Raw genomic sequence first — 21735 nt, 5'->3', positions numbered from 1 at the left:
TCCAGGGCCACAGCCCAGTCTATTGGCGGCAGGAGTGCTGTGGTGAGGGTGTTTGTGCCTCCCCCATACTTAAAGACTGACACCTAATCACCAACATCATGGTTCTAAGAAGAGAGAGAAGATACTGGGGAGGTGACTCCGAAGTTAAGAGCACTAGCTGCTCTTACATAGAACCAATTCTCCGTGTCCATATGTCAGCTAACAACAATCTGTAATTCCAGTTTCAAGGGAACCAAAGTCTCTGGCTTCCTCAGGCACCAGGCATGCATACAGTGTGCAGACTTACACAGAAGCAAAATAACCACGCACATAAAAAAAAAAAAAGTAGGGCTGGAGAGATGGCTCAGCAGTTAAGAGCACTGGCTGACCTTGCAGAGAACCTGGGTTCAATTCCCAGAACCACATGGAGGCTCACAATCATCTGTAACTCCAGCTTCAGGGCATCTAGCGCCCTCTTCTGGCCTCCACAGGCACCAAGCACTGCCTGGTGCATACAAGCAGGCAGAATAGTCAAACGCATAAAGTAAAAGAAATATTGTTTTGTTTTGTTATTATTGTTCAAGCCAGGGTTTCTCGGTGCAGCCCTGGCTGTCCTGGAACTCACTCTATAGACCAGGCTCCCTCAAACTCAGAGATCTGCCTGCCTCTGCCTCTCAGAGTGCTAGATTTACAGGCCACCACACCCAGCTAATCTTTTTCTTATTTATTTTTTAATATACATTTTATTTATTTGTTGTGTATACAATGTTCTGTCTGCATGTACACCTGCATGCCAAAGGAGGGGACTAGATGTCATTTTGGTAGTTGTGAGTCACTGTGTGGTTTCTGGGAAATGAACTCAGGACCTGTGGAAGAGCAGACAGTGCTCTTAACCACTGAGCCATCTCTCCAGCCCCTCCCCTCCTTTTTAAGGTAGAAATAAAAGTGACCTGAGAGAGGTTCTCAAACCACAAGGTGCCATGTGTGCTGTGCAGCCTTCACCGGACCCTGGACCTTCTGGGCCTTCATCTTGGAGACCCTTGCACTTTCCAATATTGTGAGCACAAACTTTCTCCAGCTAGGCATAGTGGAGCACCCCTACCTTAGAGCAGGGCAGTCCGAGTTCTAAGACGCTCTGTAACTATGTCACAAGACCAGCTTGGGTCAGGCTCGGTGGGCCACATCCATAATCCTGACACAAAAGCCAGACCCAGGGGTGTATGTCAGTAACCCAGATCTGGGGGATTTAGAAGGATTCCTGAAGAAAGACCTGAATTTTGCTCCACAGCTGGCCTAGCCAACCTCAGGTTCAATAAGACACCAATCTCAAAGACTAAGGTGGAGGGCTGAGGAAAGGGTTCGGTGGGTGAACACTGGCCACACAGCAGGAGAACCCGAGAGCCCTAGAACATGCACCAGAGCTACAGGGACAGAAGAGGCAGAGACTAGAGAACCCCAGAAGTCCCTGGGCCAGCTAGCCTGCTGTAGGCAGACACAAATAAATGAGCTGCAGGGATGGGCTGACACCTGAGGTTGTTTTCTAGCACTGAGCCATTCCCCCCTCCCCTCAGCCCTTTCTGTTTTGTTTTCCTGAGTGTCAGCCACCATGCCTGACCCAAGCTGGTCTTGCTAAGTAGTTGCAGAATGACTCAGAAGCAGACATCCTCTACTTCTGGCTACCCCCTCTAGCCAGGTTTGTGTGTGCACACACAAACCTATGCACACACACACACACACACACACACACACACACAAAAGCTGAGCCAGGTTTGGTGGCACATGCCTTTAATCCCATAACTCAAGAGGCACAGGCAGGTGGATCTTTGTGAGTTCAAGGCCAGCCTGGTCTATAAAGCAAAGTCCAGGACAGCCAGGACTACACAAATAAACCCTGTCTCTAAAAGCAACAGCACAACAACAATAATGATAATGTGGACAGAAATCAAAGAAGACAGAAATACATACACACATATCTCACACATCCAAATAAATAAAAATATGAAAAGAAAAGAAGAGAGAGAAAAAAAGGAGGGAGGAAAGAAGGAAGACCCCTGTGAAAAGTAAACAAATAAAACATAAATTAGATTTCTGCAACTCACCAGTAACCTAGTTTAAGGGACTTTGTCTTAAGTGCCCAAACAGGCTAATAAGTGGTTTTTAGATTCTTTCTTGGCCTAGAGTTTCCTCTTCCCTTGAACACTGACAATTCCAGCTGCCTCCTTCTTCCCTTCCCTGCCTGGTGTCAACAGTCCTCCAGCCTGTCTTCCCCACAGCTTTCCCATCATTCCTGCCTAGAAAAATTCTAGAGCACGGCAAACACCCAGGCTCCCTCTCAGCCCTGCAACCCTGTCTCCTGTGCTCCTGCCCTCTGTCGTTGGTGTCATTTCAAACATCCTCAACTCTATCCCTGACCAAGGAGCTCCAAGCCATCTTTGGAGAAAGGAGGCAGCTATGGTTGGGCAACTCTTGTTTATAGCCCCAAAAGTTACACTCTTTCCCCAAGCCCCCTCCTCCCAACAGAAGACCCCAGCCTCCACACCATCCCTTTCCTGTACCCACAACCTCTTCTTCTCACTCATCCTTCCCAATTCCAAAGGACTTTAACCTCCCCCAACTTAAAATAAGAGAACAGTGAGATGTCTGGGAGGCCTGAGCAACAACTCTAAGATGGAAAAATCTACCCTTCCCTTCACTACTTGACCCACAACAAGGCCGCCAAGACCAGCATTTTCCAGCCCCTCCCCCAAAAGAGCTGGCCCAAGACCTCAATAGCCTTCCAGTAGCTGACAGACACACCCTCTTTGTTTTCTTTTCTCTTTTTAAGATTTATTTGTTTTATTTGCACAGCATTCTGCCTGCATGTGTGCTTGCAAGCCAGAAGAGGGCACCAGAGCTCGATGGTTGTGAGCCACTACATGGTTGCTGGGAATTGAACTCAGGACCTTTGGAAGAGCAGCCAGTGTTTGTAACCTCTGCGCCATCTCTCCAGCCCACACCCTCTTTCTGAACCCCTAACCTACAGTGCTCCCCATTTGTATCCAAACTCCACCTTGCCAAAATAGAACACAGTCTTCTGCCAAACTTAATACCCCGTCCCTTCCTTCCAGGGGAGGGCATCTCTATATGCCTAGTCCCTGGAAACAGACACCCAGCAAGTGTCTCTGTCCCTGACTCTGTCTCCTGTACATGGCCACCCATGTGCACCCCACTGGCACCAATCACATGATACCACCATGACCAGGCTTTTTCTCTGGCACTTGCCCTGTCTACAGCCCTTTCTAAAATGTCAGCAGGTATGACAGTGGAGACCTATAAGCCCAGCTCTTGGGAGGCAGGAGCAGGAAGCAGGAGTTCAAGACCCTCATGAGCAAGAGTGGAGCAAGCTCTTATCTCAGAGAAACAGTCTAAACCTAGCCTTGTCTAGTTCCAGGATCTTTTTTGGCTCACAAGTTTGGAAGCTAGAAAGTCAACATGGTATCTGGTGTGGGCCTGCCCCTCAAGGATAGCTAGGGCTTCTAAGATGGCCCAGTGGGTAAAGGTGCTTGCCACTGAGCATGACAACCTGGGTTTGATCCCAGGAACCACACGGAGAAAGCCAAATCCTGAAAATTGTCTCCTGACCTCCACACATGCCTTGCATAGGTATGCATGTTCACACATGTAAGCAATCAATAAATGTAATAAAGAATGCATTAAAACAGTCAAGCTGGAAAGATGGCTCAGAAGTTAAGAGCACTGGCTGCTTTTCCAGAGGTTCTGAGTTAAATTCTCAGCAACCACATGATGGCTCACAACCATCTAAAAAGAGGTCTGGTGCCCTCTTCTGGTCTGCAGGTGTACATGCAGACAGAACCTTGTATACATAATAAATAAATCAATCTTAAAAAAAAAAAAAAAGAAAAGAAAAGCCAGGCATTGGTGACACACCTTTAATCCTAGCACTGAGGAGGCAGAGGCAGGTGGATCTCTGTGCGTTTGAGATCAGCCTGGTCTACAGAACTAGTTCCAGGACAGCCAGGGTTACCCAGTGAAATACTATCTTAAACAAACAAACAAATGCAAAGGCTGGACAAAGAGTTTGTATATCTCATGGGGCTTGATTCACATGGTGAATGTGATTAACTAATGGCACCACTTAAGGTGCAGCAATGGGTCAGTGAGTGGGCAAAAGGTCCTGAGAGTCAGTGTGGCCACAGCAAAGAGAAGAAGCAGCGTGGGAAGAGGGGAGGTCAAACATACAGTCATGGTCTACTCAGCCAGCCAGAGCTGGGAATCGGACCTTTTTTTTTTTTTTTTTTTGAGATAGGGTCTCATTATGCAGTCTTGGCTAGCCTGGAACTCACGATGTAGATCAGGCTGGCCTTGATCTGCCTGCCTCTGTCTTCCCAAGGCTGCGATCAAAGGTGTGTGCCATTATGCCTGTTTTTCAGTTTGGTTTTGTTTTTTACTTTCCAGGTGTTGTTGCTGCGGTGTTGTGTGTGCAGGAACGTGAATGCTGCAGTGCCCGTCTGGAGGCCAAAGGACAGCTTACAGAGTGGAGCCTCTCCTGCCGCTGCGGTTCTGGAGAAGGAGCTCTCAGACTTCTGTGGCGAATGCTTCTGTCTACTATGGAACTGTTTTCAGTGGGTCCAACCAAACCTAGAGCCTCATTCACACCAAGCATACACTCTACCACTGAGCTACATCCCCTGGTCCTGGGTTGTTTTTGTTTATTTTGAGATAAGATCTGACAAAGTAGCTCTGCTTTTAGATAAATAAGGCTGACCTAGAGCTCAGAGATTCTTCTAGGCCAAGCCTGACATCCTGGATTGTTTTTTAATGCAATAGGAATTAAGAAGACATTATGGGAATCAGCAGAAGAATTACATTTTCTCTACTAAAAAGATTGCTCTAAACTGGGGGGGGGGGGTGACATACACCATTAATCCCAGCACTTCAGAGGCAGAGCCAGACAGCTCTCAACCATCCATAATGGAATTTGATTCCCTCTTCTAGTGTGCATGAAGACAGAGCACTCATGTATATAAAATAAATAAATAAGTATTTTTTAAAAAAGATTGCTGGGCTAGAGAGATGGCTCAATAGTTAAAAGCCCATCTTCTGGCTTCACAGGGCACCACATACACATGGTAGACAAACATACAAGTAGTTATACACATAAAATAAAAATAAATAAATCTGAAAAAATCATTACAAGCCAGTCTCAAACCTACAACCCTAGAACCTGGCTAGGCTCAGACAAGAGAATTGCTTTGAGTTTGAGGCTAGCTGGGCTACGTAATAAGTTCTAGAAAGCCTGATAGCCTGGATTACAGTGTAAGATTATATCCAAAGAAAAAGAGGGAGGGAGAGAGAGCTGGAAGGAGGGAGGGAGGAGGGGGCAGAGACTGATGTGCCCTGGGATGTAACTCAATGGTAGAGTGCTTGCAAAAGGTCCTGGATTCAATTTCCAGTCCAGAGGTCAGCAGACATGTCAAGTGTGGACCCAACAGGATTGATCTGGAGTTCATGGCCATCCTTAGAAACATAAAGAGTTCCAAGTCAGCCTAGACTACATGAGACCTTGTTTTTAAAAAATAAAAATGAAAACAAACAACAACAAGAACCCACAAAAAAACTAGAGCTGACTTGAGAGGCAGAGAGAGGATAGCCACAAGTTCAAGAATAGCCTGGTCTACAGGTCATCATGTGCTGGGCCAGCCAAGGATACGTGGTAAGTCCCTTCTCAAAAAACCAAAATGTTTATGTGGTGGTGCATGCCTGTAATCCTAGCACTTCAAAGGAGGACTGTTGAAGCCATCCTGATCTACACAGTGACATTCTATCAAAAAGACAAGAAACTAGGACCATTGAGATGGCAGGCAAAGTGCATGTCACCAAGCCTGATGGCCTGAATTGAATTCCTACAATCCACATGATAGAAGTAGAGGAGAGACAGGCACAAACTGTCTTGTGATCACTACATCACTGTGCACGGGATACAGGGATACACCGGAATGCACGCACACACATGCACACACACGCACACACACACACACACGCACACACACACACACACAAATGAAATCTTTTAAAATAACTAAAACAAGCTGAGCGGTGGTGATGAGTGCTTTAGTCTCAGCATTTGGGAGACAGATCTTTGTGAGTTTGAGGCCACCTGGTCTAACAAGTGAGTTCCAGGACAGCCAGGGCTATGTAGAGAGTCCCTGTCTCAAAAAAATAAAGTAAGCAAAAAAAAAAAATAAATAAATAAAAAATTGTCCTGGCTAAACATGATAGCACACTCCTTTAATCCCATGACTCAGGAGACAGAGGCAGTCAGATCTCTGTGAGTTTGAGGCCAGCTTGGTCTACGGAGTAAGTTCCAGGACAGCCAGTGTACATAATGACCCCATCTCAAGGGCATGAGACCCTATCTCAAAAACAACAGCCACAAAATGACATCGCTCTACCTGTAGCTTAGATGGCAGACGTGAGGGTTCCTGGCACAGGAAGAAATAAGTCTGGTGAGCAAAAGTGAGGTGGGGGAAGCTCGTGGCCTTATAGGTTGGATGTGGCAGACTGAGGACAAGGACAGCTTTTGTGGTGGGCTTGGATGGGGTGGGCTAGTGCTGAGTGGGTGAGACTTAAGGAAAATCAGGCTGACTAGGAAAACCTTATTCCTCTGAGCTGCCTTATTTTGAGCTGCCTTTTAGACCTCCAAGTAAAAAAATAAAAACTAAACAAAACAAAACAAAAAGCATGTAAGAGAACCTTTGTTCTGACTTCCACCACGGGGACCCACTTTCCCGTTCATCTTCCTATCCCCAGGTTAGGCAGAGCCTAGGGACAATGTAGGCCCTCCACAGATGTATGGTAAGCTCCCTAACGGTGAAATCGCCAAGTGCCAGCTCACCCACCTGCACTTTTCTGGCTCCTAAAATGACCATGAGATATATTCTGTTAAGGATCTGTTAAGGCAGGATCTTATCACGTAGCTCTGGCTGTCCTGGAACTCACTAGCCAGGCCAGGTTGGCCTTGAAATCTCAGAAATTCACCAAGTACCGGGATTAAAGTCGTCCCCAGCTACGACCACCCAGCGGAGATGCATTTCTTAAAGTGATGTGGACTAAGTTCCCAGAGGTTTTGAAGTTGCAGTGCTCATTAAAGCAAGGTTCTTACACCTGTAGCTTAGGCCTCACCTATGCAAATGCCAGCTGGGCATGGTAGTTCACACCGATCATCCCAGCAGCCATCAGGACTCTTAATGAACCAAGGCTGTCACAAGTTCAAGGCCAGCCAGGGTTATAAGACCCTAGCTCAACATTCCATTCTCCTTCCTTCCCTCCAAATAAAAAAAATCTGGAATTTGTGGTACAGGACTGTAATCTTAGCACTCAAAGGCTAAAGTAGGACCATGTGTCTTAGGTCAGTGTGGGCTACACGGTGAGTTCTATCCAATCTTCATAACATGACCTTACCTTTTTTTTTTTAAAGCTAGTATCACCCCATCTCCATGCCTAGGAAATCTGAAGTTCTGGGAGTGGGGTAAAATGAACTGTTTCCTTTAACTTTTTTTCCTCCTTTTTGGAGATAGAGTCTTACTATGTACTCTAGAACAACCAGAGCTCCAGAGCCTGCTACCTCAGACTCACAAGTTCTGGAGTTACAGGTTTTTACTACCACATCTGGCTTTTTTCTTAGGGTTCTGGACATCAAACCTGGAGACTCACCCTGGCTGTATCACTGACCTGCACCCCTAAGCCATCTCTTTTGATGAAAAGTTCCACGTCATTCCACCTCAGGCTGAGCTTGGAACTGCTGTTGCATGTATACTGAGTCTTCTATGTCAGGTACCGGAAAGCACCTGGGAAACAGTCGCTACTGGAGCCCAACTGGCTGAGAAGGATCTAGACCAGATGCAACCAATGCTCTCAGGGTTTCTGCCCCTCAGCATTCTTGTGCCCCTCAACCACTGTAGTTCTGCACAAAACCATGTGGTGGCACCAATACCCCAGGGCTTCAATTGGCTATCCTCAGCTGGAGACGCTGGGAGAACTGCCCCCTTCCCCCAGGGTCCACATCCCACTGACAACCTGAGCTCTAAGGCCGGTGCCCATGGGCACATCCTTTACCAGGGAGAAAAGCTGACACCAGAAAAGCGTACCAGCCAAAAGCTGATACACTCAGATTGGAAGGGTTTAACTCTAAGGGTTAGGGAGGTGAGCTAGAGAGGACCCGCTGGTCACAGAAGGGTTAGGGGTGCCAGGCCTCTTGGGGGCAAATAGCTTGTATTGGTACCCCTTGCCCAATGGAGTATTGCCACATGCCTCTTTTAGCCTTCTACCTACGCTGTTCAACTTGTCTGTCCTGGACCTAAGTACTGCTTCCCTGCCGAGTATAGGGGCGGCCTGGAGGTAGTGCAGGGCTGGAGATGGGAACTCAAAGCAGGAAAGATGCCTGGACGGAGGAGCTCTTACCAGCTGTCAGCTTCCCGGCTCTTGGGCTCTCAGGTTGGAGGCTCTCTGGGCTCCTGTCTTGCTCTGTGGTCACAGAAGCCCACGATCCTGGCCAGAGGATGAGCCTTCACCCTGTTCTTGGTTCTGGGTGCAGTTCAACAGAACAGGAAACCAGCTTGGGTACCATCCTCACCTCTGGTTTCAAGCCCAGTTCCAAGAATACCCAGGGAAGAGCAGACTTGTCCACCTTAGGTTCCCCTGTCCTTCATCTGTCTTATTTTAGGGAAGACCGAGACCCCAGATCCCAACTGCAGACACTCTTGCCCAGTCTGTTTAAACTTAGCATACTCTGGCTTCTGCTGTACAAACTAGCCCACACCCCTCCTGTCTCAGGGTATCCACCCAACACCCACATGCTCCGGAGGCCCACCCTCTCTCTGTTGACTATGCCTTCCTCTTTGAGGACCCCCAGATGTGGTTCTTCCCTCTGAGGTTCTGCCTCTGCTCTTAGGAAGCTGGGGCTAGGCCAGCTGTTTTCCCTAAGCAGCCAGCTGTTTTGCCCATCGGAAAGTAGCCCTGGCTCCTCTGCTAAAATCGTTTCTAGGTTGCAGCGTGGCAGCCCTGCTGAGCCAGGGCCTGGGAGTGGTTAACTCCTCGGGTCCGGGCAGCAGCTTCTGCCTTCCAGCTTTCTGCATTCCCCAGACTCAGCAGACTTCTAGAGACCCCAAGAAGGCTAACAACTCAACAACTGCCATTCCCCTCCCCAAAGTCCCCCAGGTAAACCTAAATGAGGTTCAAGGGATTAATGTCATCAACCCCCATTGAGAATAATTACAATAATAACAGCTGTCTTTAAGGCTAACAATTGTTAAGCCTTAAAGCCACCAGGAGTCTTTAAATGCCTCAGTGATTCATTTGACTTTGACAACTCTGTGGCATGGGTGAGTATTTTGTTTGTTTTGTTTTGATTTCCAGACACGGTCTCTTTGTGTAGTTTTGGCTGGAACTCACTCTGTAGAGCAGGCTATTCTGGAACTCACAGAGATCCACCTGCCTCTCTGCCTCTGCCTCCCGAGTGCTGGCATTACAGGCTTGTGCCACCACCCATGGGTGAGTGTGTATTCAGAGAAAAGGAGGAAACTTAAGGTGTGAAGAACCTCTGTTACCAAGGGTCGGCTAAATGCTGGTCAGCCCTAGGGGCTCTGGCCCAGCTCTCAGCACTGGTGTTTAAGTTTTCCTGAGCTCTCTAGGTCTGGGCTTGGGAGCCCCATCTGTGAACTGAGGAAACCGACAGAGAGAGTTAACACCACTAGCCCCAGTGAAGAGTTGGGCCAAGGCACCTTCCAAGTATTTATTAGCGATTACTCCTCCTGGTGGCTGCGGTTGGCCCGGGCGAAGGGCCCGGCTTCACGGCCTCCTGGCTGCCTGCCTTCAGGGGTTAGTGACTACCTCTTAGCCTGTCTCCAGAGCTGGAAAATGGAGACAAGAATAGCTGTCCTTGGTTTTGACAATGCAGGTGTCCACAACCCCACTGGGGACTAATGTGAAGTGTCCTGTCTTACCGATGTTGACCGTTGACCACAATTAGTAAGGGGCAGAGAGGCCCTTCCACCGTGGGTGCCTCCGGGCTCAAAGTGGAGCTAGGAGGTGGGAGAGCTGTCATTACTGGTTCAGGAGTCCCTACACAGAAAAAGCAGGCTGCAGATCACAGAACCGTTACCTGTGTAGAGGGGTTCAGCCTGTCTCTGGAGCTTCCAAGGCCTATTTTAACTCTGCACCCCTGTGCCTTTCTCCAGAGAATGGAACCTGGTCTGGGGAAAGGGCCAAGGAAATAGGGACAATCCCAAGGCTAAAATGGCTCAGAAGGTGACTGGGCTGCGGCTGGGTGGGATCTCAGGGTCTGGGAACGACCCCTCAGGATGCAGTGACCCGTGTTCTCCCCTTTTGTCCCATCCTCCCTGCCCACCATGGGTCAGTTCCCTGGTCCCAGCCTAGACATCTGGAACTGGGGCAGACAAAGGGCTGCGGGAAGGGACAATAACCTTCTGTCCATTTTCAGATGCTGGGCCAGGCCTGGCCAGGGCTGGGGCCGGAGCCCCGGCGAGGCGGTGCCAGGCCCCCCGCGGGCGGTGAACAATGTTGGCAGTGATGGAGAGGAGGCATTTCAAAGCGTTTTGTTCCTCCTGACCCCCTCCCCTCCACACATCTCGCCCCAGCTCGGGGTGAGGCCCCAGCCCCACCCCCAGCCACCCAGGCCTTGCTCTGGGCGGCTTGGGGACTGGCCACATTCTTGACCTCAGGGGAAAAGTTTAGACTCTTTGCGCCCTGGGCAACAATAACAGTGTCACAGACCTGATTTAGGAGCAGCACTTACCATCACAAAGCCACAGACAAAGGGCTGAGGCTGAGAACGCGCTGGCCTCAGAGTCTATTCCACCGCCAGGCTCGGTTCACTTCTCTCCCAGGTTCCGCCCAGGCCCACTCTGTGCCAGGCATGGACACACCTGGGAGGACCTGAGGCGGAGGGAAGGAAGGGACAGAATACAACTGGGAATGAAGGAGTTTTGGGAGTCGTCTCTTACTCTCCCATGAAACTGTTAAGTGACCCTGGATGGGTCCTTCCCCACTCCAGGCCTCAGTTTCCCCATGTGTGACAGCTAAATAAATAGAGCACTGGCAAAGCTGGAGCCTGTCCTTGTGGCAGGAGGGTTTCGATAAGGTGATGGCTAGGTGGGAAGGTACACCTGTTATGCCAGCCAGAGACCAGCCTGGGCAACACAGTGAGAGAGTCTGCAAAGATGCCCTGGTGGAGAGAGGAAAAGAGTCTCTGCTGCCCTTCAGCACTTCCAGGTGCCGGGCTTACTGAGTCCTCACCGCGTTTCACCCCCTTTGATCAGTTAAGCGCCAATCAACCTTATAAAGCAGGTGTATCATTAACTCTGCTTTAAGGCTGATAAACTGAGGCTTAAAGTGACTTGCCTAGGGCCAGGCCGCTCTGCTCCTCACTGCCCTAGTGAGAAGAAGTGAGGAGGCAGCTGGCCTCTCATGAGCTGGGGTGGAAGGGCCTCCCCTCCCAACAGAAGGCCATGAATAAATAAATATTTGATTATCCCCAGGGGGAATTCCACCCCCAGAGCAGGTGCCTTTAAAAATCTGGATTGATTCTTGTCTATGAGCAGAGGTTGGCTGGGGTGGACTCCCAGATGTAAGGCACTGGACACAATGACACTCCCCTCACGCACACACCTAGAAGAGGAAGTCATTTAAAAGTTTGTGGAACCACTTTAGGTTATGTGTCTGTACAATGCCCATTTGGCGAACCTCACTGAAGGCCTCGGAACAGTGCCTGGAGCAGTGAAGAGAGCCCTCCTGGCATCTCACCTCCCACTGCACACCACTGGGACAGGGTGCCATGCCACTAGCTTTCCTTTCCATGAAGTGGCTGGGTTAGGGTTAGACCCCGAGAGCAAAGGAGTCCCTAGGATCTGTTACACCAAGACCAGCTATGACTTCAGAGGGAAAGTCAGGAGAGAGTAGTGCCCGGCGATACCAGCAGGGGTGTCTGCAACCCTGACAGAAAGCAAGGAGGCCTGAAGCCTGGCAGACTCCACTTCTACCCCTAACTCTAGCCTCGAATCCACAGGAACTGAGCGACGTAAGTGGGCAGGGAAAGAGAGGTGGCAGAGGGACAGCAGCCGCACTGATGCCCTCCGTGTCAGTGACTGCTATTCACCTGGGCTGAACTGCTTCCCCTTCGGAACCCACCAATTATTCACTCATTCATTCATTCACTTATTGGCAGGGTCTCATGTAGCCAGTTTAGCCTTAAGTACCCTATCTAGTCAAGGCTGGCCTTGAACTCTTGATCCTCTTCCTGCCTCTACTTCTCAAGTGCTGGGATTACAGGCATGAACTACCATATCCCAGCTACTTTTAGAATGTTAAATGTGATTCAGTCAAATAAAATAGTAGGCTGGTTGTGGCAATATATTTCTTTAATCACAGCACTTGGGAGACAGAGGTAGATGGATTTCTAAAAGCTCCAGGTCAGCTTGGCCAAAATAGCAAAGTCTAGGCAAGCCAAGTCCACATCATGAGACCCTGTCTCAAAAAGTGGCTTTGGGAAGTTTGATGGCATGTACCTGAGGCTGAGTTTGAGGCTAGCTAGCCTGGACAACATGATGATCTCTGTCTCAAAAAAAAAAATGTTGGCTCAGAATCCGGGGCCTTCCACCCCAGCATCCATCCCCTCATCCCCGCTTCATTCCAAGAACAGTTTTTCCAAGTCCTATCCTGTCCTTTAACACCTCTCCCCCAAACACCGCTGACATATATCAGTCACAGACCATCCAAAGAGAAAATGCCACCACTGTAGGAGACACAGAGAGTTTATGGAGGCCCTAAGCAGTCCTAAGAAGAAAGACAGCCTTCCCTCCCTGCCTGGCTTCAGAACAGAGGAACACTCACCGGGCAGATCATCTGGGTTCCCCGCAGCCCAGAGGTGGATGGCCCTGCTGGGTGCTTAGGTACAAGATGACTGCCTGCCCAGCTCTTACTTTGGAGGGTTGGCCAGGCAGCCCATCCCAGGCCCAGACTTTCTTGGCATCTTTAGGCAGGAAGGGCACTGCCTCAGGGTTGGGAAGAACAAGGAAAGACATCCATCATAAGCAAAGGTGTCTCCCAGAGAGCTTGACCCAACCCTCAGCTCACTTTCCTCTGGACATTGTGAGATGAAGGTCCAGGAAGATAGGGGTCCAGAAAAACCAGGAGAGGCTAATAGAGAGGTTGATCTGCCCAGACCCCTTCCCCACCCCCACTCCAAGGCCAGGGAGGCCCACATAGAGGTGTTTGCTTTTCCTGTCTCCACACTGGTTCCATTCAGAGTGGCCCACCCCACCCCAGGCCAGCAGCCAAGGAAGCCGTGCACCAGGGAGAGAGATCACTGCCCAACCTCCCTTCTATCCGAGTTGTCCTGTGTGAACGTGGACGTGGCACAGCAGCCACAAGGGCCTCCCAGTTTCATGGTGCACTGGGGAGAGGAGAAAAGAGAAAAAGACCAGGTAGAGGAGAGGAAAGAAATATATGGAAAAGATGTTGAGAAAGAGGAGGAGCACACATAAAGTGCTGGGAAATGGAGCTTCTGAGGAGGCCCTGGGCATACAGTCAGCATGAGGAGCCGCTGGGCAGAGGGCCGGGTCAGCTGGCAGAGGCTTAGTCCAGAACCTCACTGTCTTGCTTTGTGCTGAGACACTGATGCTGGGATAACCACTTGAAAGCAAGCATCCTCTTCATCTCATCTCTGGACCAGGGGTCCAGGAGGGGTCCAGACCTAGTCTGGGGGTAGGGAAAAGCGGGTGAAAAGTTTCCCCAAGTCAGGAGGCCATGGAAGAGGCATCTCAGGGGTCTTGCTCTTTGCTCTCTCTGACTGTCACGTTGGTACATAAAGGGGGTAGAAAGGTCAGGCGTGCCCTTTCAAGCCCGTGAGAAAAACTCTGCCCATTTCCCTAATCCATATTTATTGGTGTGAGACATTGGGGTGGAAGAAAGCCCCTGCCCCCACCACAGCCCCAGCCAGGCCAGGTTAGCACTAAGAACAGGCTCCATGTCACCCAAATCCTACTCTTTGTCTCTAGATCGGCTCCAGAGTTTCCCCCCACCCCAATTCCCCGTTGAGGTTGCCAAGCAACCATGGAAGGGTAGCTGAGATATTTTCTTTATTACAAGCAAAGGCAAGACAGAAATGTGGTCCCAGAGCAGGGCAGAGGGTGCTGACAGTGAGGGCACCCTGTACTCTGGAGGGCCTACACTGTCCCGATGTGCTCTGAGCATTGGCATCGAAGAGATAGGACCCCAGAGTCCATTTGAAGCAAGAAGAAAGAACTGAGTGGTGGGAGGTGGAAGGGGCTGGCAGCCATCACTCCAGACTGAACATGACAAGGCACGTCCAGGAGACCCAGGCCTTCCTGTTGCCACCAGCTGTGCTCTCTGCATTAAGTCATTTTCTTTCTTTGGTCCTATGTTTTCTCCTTGATAAAATGGGAGTACTATTGTATATTATCTCATTTAACCCTCATGAAAATTCGATGAAACATAATTTCCCCCCTCCCTTTTACTGGTTAGGAAACAGGCTCAAAGATGTGGCACCATGCACCTAGCTGATAAGGCAAGGTGCAGTTCCTCAGCCTGACTAGTGTTGGATAACAGCTTTGCTGAGAGCTAAGTTACACACCACACAATTTGCTTGCCCAGAGTGTACATTTCAATGTTTGCATATTCAGTTCCGCACATAAAACTACGACTTATTTTATTTTTATTTATTAATTTATTTATTTATTTATTTTGTTTTTCCCAAGACAGGGTTTCTCTGTGAAACCCTGGCTGTCTTGGAACTCACTTTGCAGTCCAGGCTGGCCTTAAACTCTGAGATCTGCTTGCCTCTGTCTCCCGAGTGTTGGGATTAAAGGCATGTGCCACCCACCACTGCCTGGCTTATTTTATTCTTCTATCATTCTTTCTAAAAAGAATTCCCTCCCCCTACCCCATTCCCAAGATGGACTTATAGCACAGTGTTGGAATCAGCATTCCATTTATGTGACCCTATATGTAATTCCTAGTTACACGCATTAATAAATAAATAAATAAATGAAGCAAAAAAAAAACAAAAAAACTCATGCAATGCTTGTTTAATCTTGATCTAGGTACCCATTAAGGAGAAAATGCTCTTCTAGGTGCTGGGGATAGAGTGGTGAGAAGGACATAATCCTGTCCATACAAGTCATCCATTCTAATGTAGAGACAGACAAGACAGCTCATAAATAGGACACACACAGAGTGAAATAGATCAGGGAGGATGACAGCACAGTGTGATGGCGGAAGCCTGCTAGTTAGATGGTGACAAATTTATCTCTGTACGGAGAGTGGAGTCCAGGGCTTTGCACATGCTAGGCAAGTACTCTGTGCCTGGGCTCTATCCCCAGATCTATTACTTATTTTTAAACAGGCTTCTCTAACGGCCTAGGCTGTGCTCAGACTTTGGGTTCCTCTAAGTGCCGGGACTGCTGGTGTGTCTGGCTATCACGAGTACTTTGACTAAATGGCTTGCTTCCACCCGGCCCACAGAGAGGACTAGCATTTGCAAACTGCGGCATGAACTACAAGGGGAAGGGCTCTTGGGTCCTGAGTGAGGACAGAGGACTTAACTTCATGTGTGGGGCACCTGGCCAGCCACCACCAAAGAGAGCATTCTGTAGACCCTGGAGCTCAGACTGAGCCAGTATTGGCCCGAGGGGCTACATGAAGGAAGAAGAAGACTGGCTTGTGTTCTAAGCTGGCTTCCAGGCCAGCTCAGAGTCAAACTTGGATTGGCAGGAGACAAGACCACAGAGTTGAAAATACTCAGTGTTTTTGTTTGTTTGTTTGTTTTCTGAGATGGTTTCTCTGAACTCCCTTTGTAGACAAGGCTGGCCTCAAACTCAGAGATCTGCCTGCCTCTGCTTCCTGGGTGCTGGGATTAACCACATAACTCCACTATCCAGTTGCAGCATGTGCTCCTAACTGCTGAGCCATCTAACTTTGAATTTTTGATCTTTCTGCCTTGGCCTTTTTTTTTTTTAAGATTTATTTACTTATTTATACAATGTTCTGCCTGAATGTACACCTCCAGGCAAGAAGAGGGGACCAGATCTTATTATAGATGGTTGTGAACCACCATGTGGTTGTTGGGAATTGAACTCAGGACCTTTGGAAGAAACAGCCAGTGCTCTTAACCCCTGAGTCATCTCTCCAGCCAGGGCTTTGAATTTTTGATCCTCCCAAGTGCTAGTATTACAGGCATGTGTCACCACATCTAGCCTTTTCCCATTCTTTATCTTTTGCTCAATTGTCTTAAAGTTGGTTTCTTTTTCATCCATCTACCCATTCATTTAATTATTACATTAATAAAGCATTCATTCATGCACTTGTTTGTCATTCATTCAACAGATGTTTCCTGAGCATGTCCTTTGTGCTGGGCAATGTTTGGCCAAAACCTTGGTAAAGTGCCAGTCCTGGTGGGAAGTGTGCTCACAGCATGTGGACGTCCGCTGCTGTTTTCTGAGAGTTGCTTTTCTTACTTTTAGTTGTGCATGTGTGCGTTTTGTTTTCTCTGTGTAGCCCTGGCTATCCTGGAACTAGCTCTGTAGACCAGGCTGACCTTGAACTCAGAGATCTGTCTGGGTCTGCCTCCCAAGTGCTGAGAGTAAAGTTGTGTGCCAGCATACCCAGCTTTTCATCAGGGGGAATGAAGAAATGGCTGGATGAGCTGACTGCACACCGAAGCCAAACATGTATGTGTGCAGTAGTAGGTCAGATAAACCCTTCTTCATTGGAAGCAGATGCCAGATTTTGGATTTTCCCTCACACCGTAGAGGACAGGCTGTAACCAAGGTCCAGCCCCTAAGAGCTCAGCTGCCCTAGAAGCCCACCGTAATGCTGCTTCTTCCGGAAGTCTCCTATCTTCCTGTTGAAATGAAGCTCTGCTTTCTATAATCTCAGAGAGATTTGCCAGTACTGCAGAGTGCTTCCCCTGCCTCTGCCCCTTGCAGTGCGGGGACTGGAATCTAGATGCCTGTTTGTCTGCCTTCCCTCTAGCTGTGGGAGACAACGGCACTCTGTGGATCCTTCCCCTCCCTTAGCTGGCAACGTACACACTAGGTGCTCACTAAATGGTGCTCAGTGCAGACTGGAATGAACAGAGATGGATCTTACTCTCTCCTGCCAGCTTTCTCCATCAAACCAGCAGCATAGTAACTGGTCTAGACCAGATCATTCAAATTTCCTCCTTCATTCCCAGCAAATCTTTAAACATGTAAATGTGCCTTTCAGGATCCCCGTGGTGTTTAGGGTAAAATCACAAATCCTCCCAAAGCCCTACCAGTCTTGGCAGGGCCAGCCTCCAATTGGTCTCTAAGCTCCAGACATTGGGAATCCGGTCTCTACTCAGAACTTGTCAGAACCTTTCTTTGCTGGCATCTCTGCTTGGGAGTGTCCATCTTTGCCCATCCCACCCTCAAGTTTCTTTCTGGGGATTTCCATTCGCTATGATCTGCCTCAGATACACACTGGGTTATCTCCTTTGGGAGGGAATGCCTGCCTGTCCTTTGCTGTCCTGACTATCACAGGGTAGGCATTCCATACATGTGCAGGATTTTTGCTGGCTCCTCATTCTGTGAGGGAAGCTTTACCTGAGACTTCGAGGCTGTGGTCAAGAACTTGTTCAAGGTTCCTGATCAGATCCCTAGTACCACAAACAAAACCAAACCCGGAGTAGCGGAGTAGCGATGTCTGGAGAAGGTGGCAGAAGGGAAGAGTTTTGTTTTGGTTCTCCATTCCTGTAGTAGCTTCGTGCCTGACCCACCTGGGTTGTATTCCCACCAGACTGCAGTGGGTTATAGCTTATGCAGTCTCCTTGCTGCCTCTGCTTTAGCTCATGTAGGCGGCTTCCTCTGGGTCTGCTAGGAAATACTTTGCAGTAGGCAGGACAGTCTTAGGACACAACCCTGCTTCTGCCACCTCCCAGCCAGCCCCAGTCTGTTTCTTTATCTGTAAAATGGAGCTGATAAGACACCTACTTCCAGAGTTGTTGCCAGAATCCAGGAAGCTGCTGCCCTTCTTAACCATTACTATCTGAGATGAGTTTTGCTATATTGCCCAGGTTGGTCTGGAACTCTTGGATTTAAAGTAATTCTCCTGCCTCAGTTGCCCTGAGAAGCCAAGACTACAGACACTTAGTGCCTGCCACACAGTACTTACTGTCAGCATCTAGGGGAACATCCCCAGAGTTGGGATTTAGCTAGCAGGGCTCCCTCTCTTACAAACCCAGAGATCACATTTTGTCAATTTTTGTTAAGAAAACCTCACAACTCTGTGTTGTTCCTTTTAAGGCACAGGACATGCAACTACTCACACACATTTAATGAGGAGTTGAGGGAGGGCACTGTACTAGGCAGGTTCCAGAGGCACAAAGGTCCACCCCATCCACTTCCTGTGCTAGTGAGAAGGATCCCACAAATCTACAATCACAACGCAACTGGGTCCATAGCAGAGCTGCCCACAGGGTACACACAAGAGAACATTTCAGGGCATGAGCGCAGGGTGTGTCGTGGATGAGGTAAGGTCCTTGAGGAACCCTGGGGTGGACAGAAAGCAGGATGCTCGAAGATCACCATGCCATTCACTCCTTTCTGGGATGTGACCATTCACTGGGGGAAGCCAGGCTGAGCTCTGGGGATGGAGCTTTTTCTACATCAGACCTTCTTCCAAGCTCCTGAACCTCTGGATGGGTGGGCCCTCCAAAGACACAGGAGACAAGCATTAACAGACTGCTGGTCTTTTCACACCCACCTGCTTCCCTCATCGATGCTGCTGCTGCTGGATGTCCAGGAGCCTGGAAATCGAGCCCTTGTCCTTGGGGAGGGGAGGGGGTAGCTTCCAGGTCCCTCTTGGGGGTGTGGTCTCTGGAGACTGCATCTTCAGTCTGTTAGTCGGGACTATACGCTTCCCCCTTATTCTTCGGATAAGCATTCTAAGGGGGGGGGTGACCCTCTGACCTCCAGACTGTTACCCCCTCACATGCAGGAGGAACCCCTGGAAAGGAGCTTTAAGGAATGAGGACTCAAGAGACCACACATAACAAAGTGGCTGGAAGGCAACTTGGGTCTTAAAGATTCTGGGGTCCCCTGGTTACTCTTGGGGAGCTCAGCCAAGCTTAGAGAGGCCTCATTCAGGTCCAGAGTCCAGGACCGAGATGTGGGTGCCTGGCCCTGGAGGGAGGGGGCCACCGGCAAAGGGGTCAGGCTGAGGGAGCAGGCGGGGCATCAGGAGTGGAGGGTGCTGAGTGGGGGTGGGAGGGCGCGGGGTCCGGTCGGTGCAGGGTGGGGGGCGGCCCCCAGGGAGGGGCATGCTATGTCTTTAAGAGCTGCCTGAGCGCAGGTTGCAGCTGCCTGGCCAGCCCGAGAGACAGCGGAGATTCATTACCCGTCGACACAATGACCATTGATGGCCCCGTGGCGTTATTCAAATCCAGTACCAATTGCAGCCGAGCCCCTTTCTCCGCGCCAGGCCCGTATTGTTGGAGCGGCCCACTAAAAGCCCGCCCCGGCCCCGAGCCGCCAGAGGCGCCCGCTCGGGTTCAGCCCTGCGCTTCACCAGCACGCCGGCTCCCGGTCCGGCTCCCTGGGCGCTGCAGGTGACCCGGCGGCGCATTCCTGCGCTCCCCGCTGCCCAGGCTACCACCCTCGACTCAGCCACAAGGAAGCAGAGAGCGCCCGAGCCGGTGCGTGCGCGGGGCCGGGCGGGGGAGGGGGCCCCAGGAGTCCAGCACCCCAGACCAGAGGCTCAGAGGCGCCACCGGCCTCGGCCCCAGTTTTGTGGATTCCCGGAGAGCCCAGTCTGGGGGCGGGGATAGGAGAGTCGGGGTTCCCTGGGCCTGACAGAATATTCCTCCAAGCTGGGGTAGCCCAGTAGCCCAGAGACAAAACGCGGGTTACTCTAGGGACCCTTGGCCAGGATGGAAGGAAACACCCCGGGGGCGATGGGGATGCCCGAGCAGGGCCGGGATCTGCACGCCCGCTCTCTGGTCCACCTTACCGCGGGATGGGCTGCGACTGCTGAGCTTCTGGAGGTATTCGGATACGCAGCTCCCGAGATCTGGTGTGCGCTTTTAAGGAGCCAGGCAGAACCCCGAGGGGGACCGGGCCCCTGAACTCAGGGGCTTCGCCACTGATTGTCCAAACGCAATTCTTGTACGAGTCTGCGGCCAACCGAGAATTGTGGCTGGACATCTGTGGTTGAGCTCCAGGCTCAACAGAGACAGGGGCCGCAGAGAGGAGGTCCACGCTGGGAGACGGGGCGGCAGCCGGCAGGGCACAGCACGAGCAGAGTGGCCCCAGAGTGGTATGCAAAGGGACATAAGTCCTTGCCATTGACGCCGCCATCCTCATCCTCGCCTCCCTCCTTCTCCTGCTCTGCGGGTGACCCGTGTCGGCTGGCAGGGTCCTTGAGTTGATCGCACCGTACAGCTTTCCCCGCTTTCTAATTTCGGCCAGAACGAAGCTGGCACACAGCGGCGGGGCCCGAATGTGCTTCGTGCAGCCGGTCCCTGGCCAGAACCGCAGTTAGTCGGGAGTGAAAGCCAGATGCTAGCAGAATTCGTTCGCTACCTCGTTTTGAATTTGTTTCAACCTGTCCCCTGACCAGTACCCCCAAACAAGAAGGAAACAAAAATCCGAAACCAACCCGTATATCCCAAACCAGCCAACCAACCCTTCCCACAAGCTCCTCTGGACCGACTGAGGGGCGAGCCTCCCACCGCTGCCAGAAACAGAAAAGCTGGGGAAAGATGCGCTCCAGCCAGGCAATCGCCTCGGCTTTGGAATTAAGAACTTGGACAAACGAATCCTTTTCATTAAAAATAAATCTACGGAGGTAGTGGGACTTGTTTATTTCCTCAAAAGCAAGGGCCACGAGTCGCATGGGAGGGGGTTTGTTGGATGCTGATGGGGCTGAGTGAGTCACCGTCTCTGACCCCTTTCTGCTAGAAACTAAACCGACCTGAGTGGACTAGGGTGAAAGTGCCCTGACCAATTTGCACAACGGCAGTGGCACCCCAGATGGGGAAAGCTGGTTTCCTCGGCCCATTCTTCTAACAATCAGCATTAGCTGGTGTGCCATGGAAGGCGGGAAGTCCCCTATCCACATCCTCCCAGCCATCAGCTGCAGAAGGCATCCTAGCACTTATACCTAGTAGCAGAAGCTTAGGAACAAGGAAAGGCTGAGCCTCTATTTAACGACAAGCTATGAGAACTATGACAACGCTTGACCTCAGCCCAGCCTCACCAGCACTTTGACCCAACACTGGCTTTACTTTGCACCCAGCCAGTCCCTACAGTAACCCCAACGTGACTGCTCCCACTCACAAGCCCAAGAATCTGATTCTGTGGCAGTGCCTGGGAACAGCTCAGGAAACTGAGGTCATTCTCTATGAGAATCTGCCCAACAGTGGCCCACAACTTTAGGCACTCTGTTCTATACAGGGTGAGGAATTCCACCCTATTGACATTAATATGAAACATTTTGGGTCAGACGAAGCTTTTTTCTGCAGGTCATGAAGTCGTGGGGCTCAGCAATCTTACTTAGGCCACCCTCTTCTGAGTTCTGGGACTGCTGACTACAGTTGGCAAAACAAAGCCTGGCGTTAGACTGGTTGATGAGAATTTCTGGCTTAGGATCCTGGACTAGTCATTATGGGTCTACACTCCCTTCTCCACCTCTATTGATGGC

At 50.3% G+C, this 21735-nt stretch overlaps 1 protein-coding gene across 4 annotated transcripts in view; it reads right to left on the bottom strand.

Annotated features, from left to right (window-relative positions):
• Cercam (cerebral endothelial cell adhesion molecule) overlaps window positions 1-21705 on the bottom strand; it is a 34671-nt gene extending 12966 nt beyond the window's left edge. The window contains exons 1-2 of one of the 4 annotated variants that reach the window (XM_060389812.1): window positions 8849-9006; window positions 8440-8562 (exon numbers count right to left, since the gene is read on the bottom strand). The gene's annotated coding sequence lies outside the window, so the exon portion shown is untranslated. Of the gene's footprint in view, window positions 1-8439; window positions 9008-18798; window positions 18814-20043 lie in introns of those variants that run through there. The other 3 variants (XM_060389814.1, XM_060389813.1, XM_060389811.1) reach the window with 3 other exon arrangements.
• Window positions 21706-21735: the final 30 nt, after the last annotated feature.

This window comes from Meriones unguiculatus, chromosome 8 (genome assembly GCF_030254825.1).
Source record: "Meriones unguiculatus strain TT.TT164.6M chromosome 8, Bangor_MerUng_6.1, whole genome shotgun sequence".
NCBI classification, from domain to species: Eukaryota; Metazoa; Chordata; class Mammalia; order Rodentia; family Muridae; genus Meriones; species Meriones unguiculatus.
This window is presented reverse-complemented; position numbering and strand designations above follow the sequence as displayed.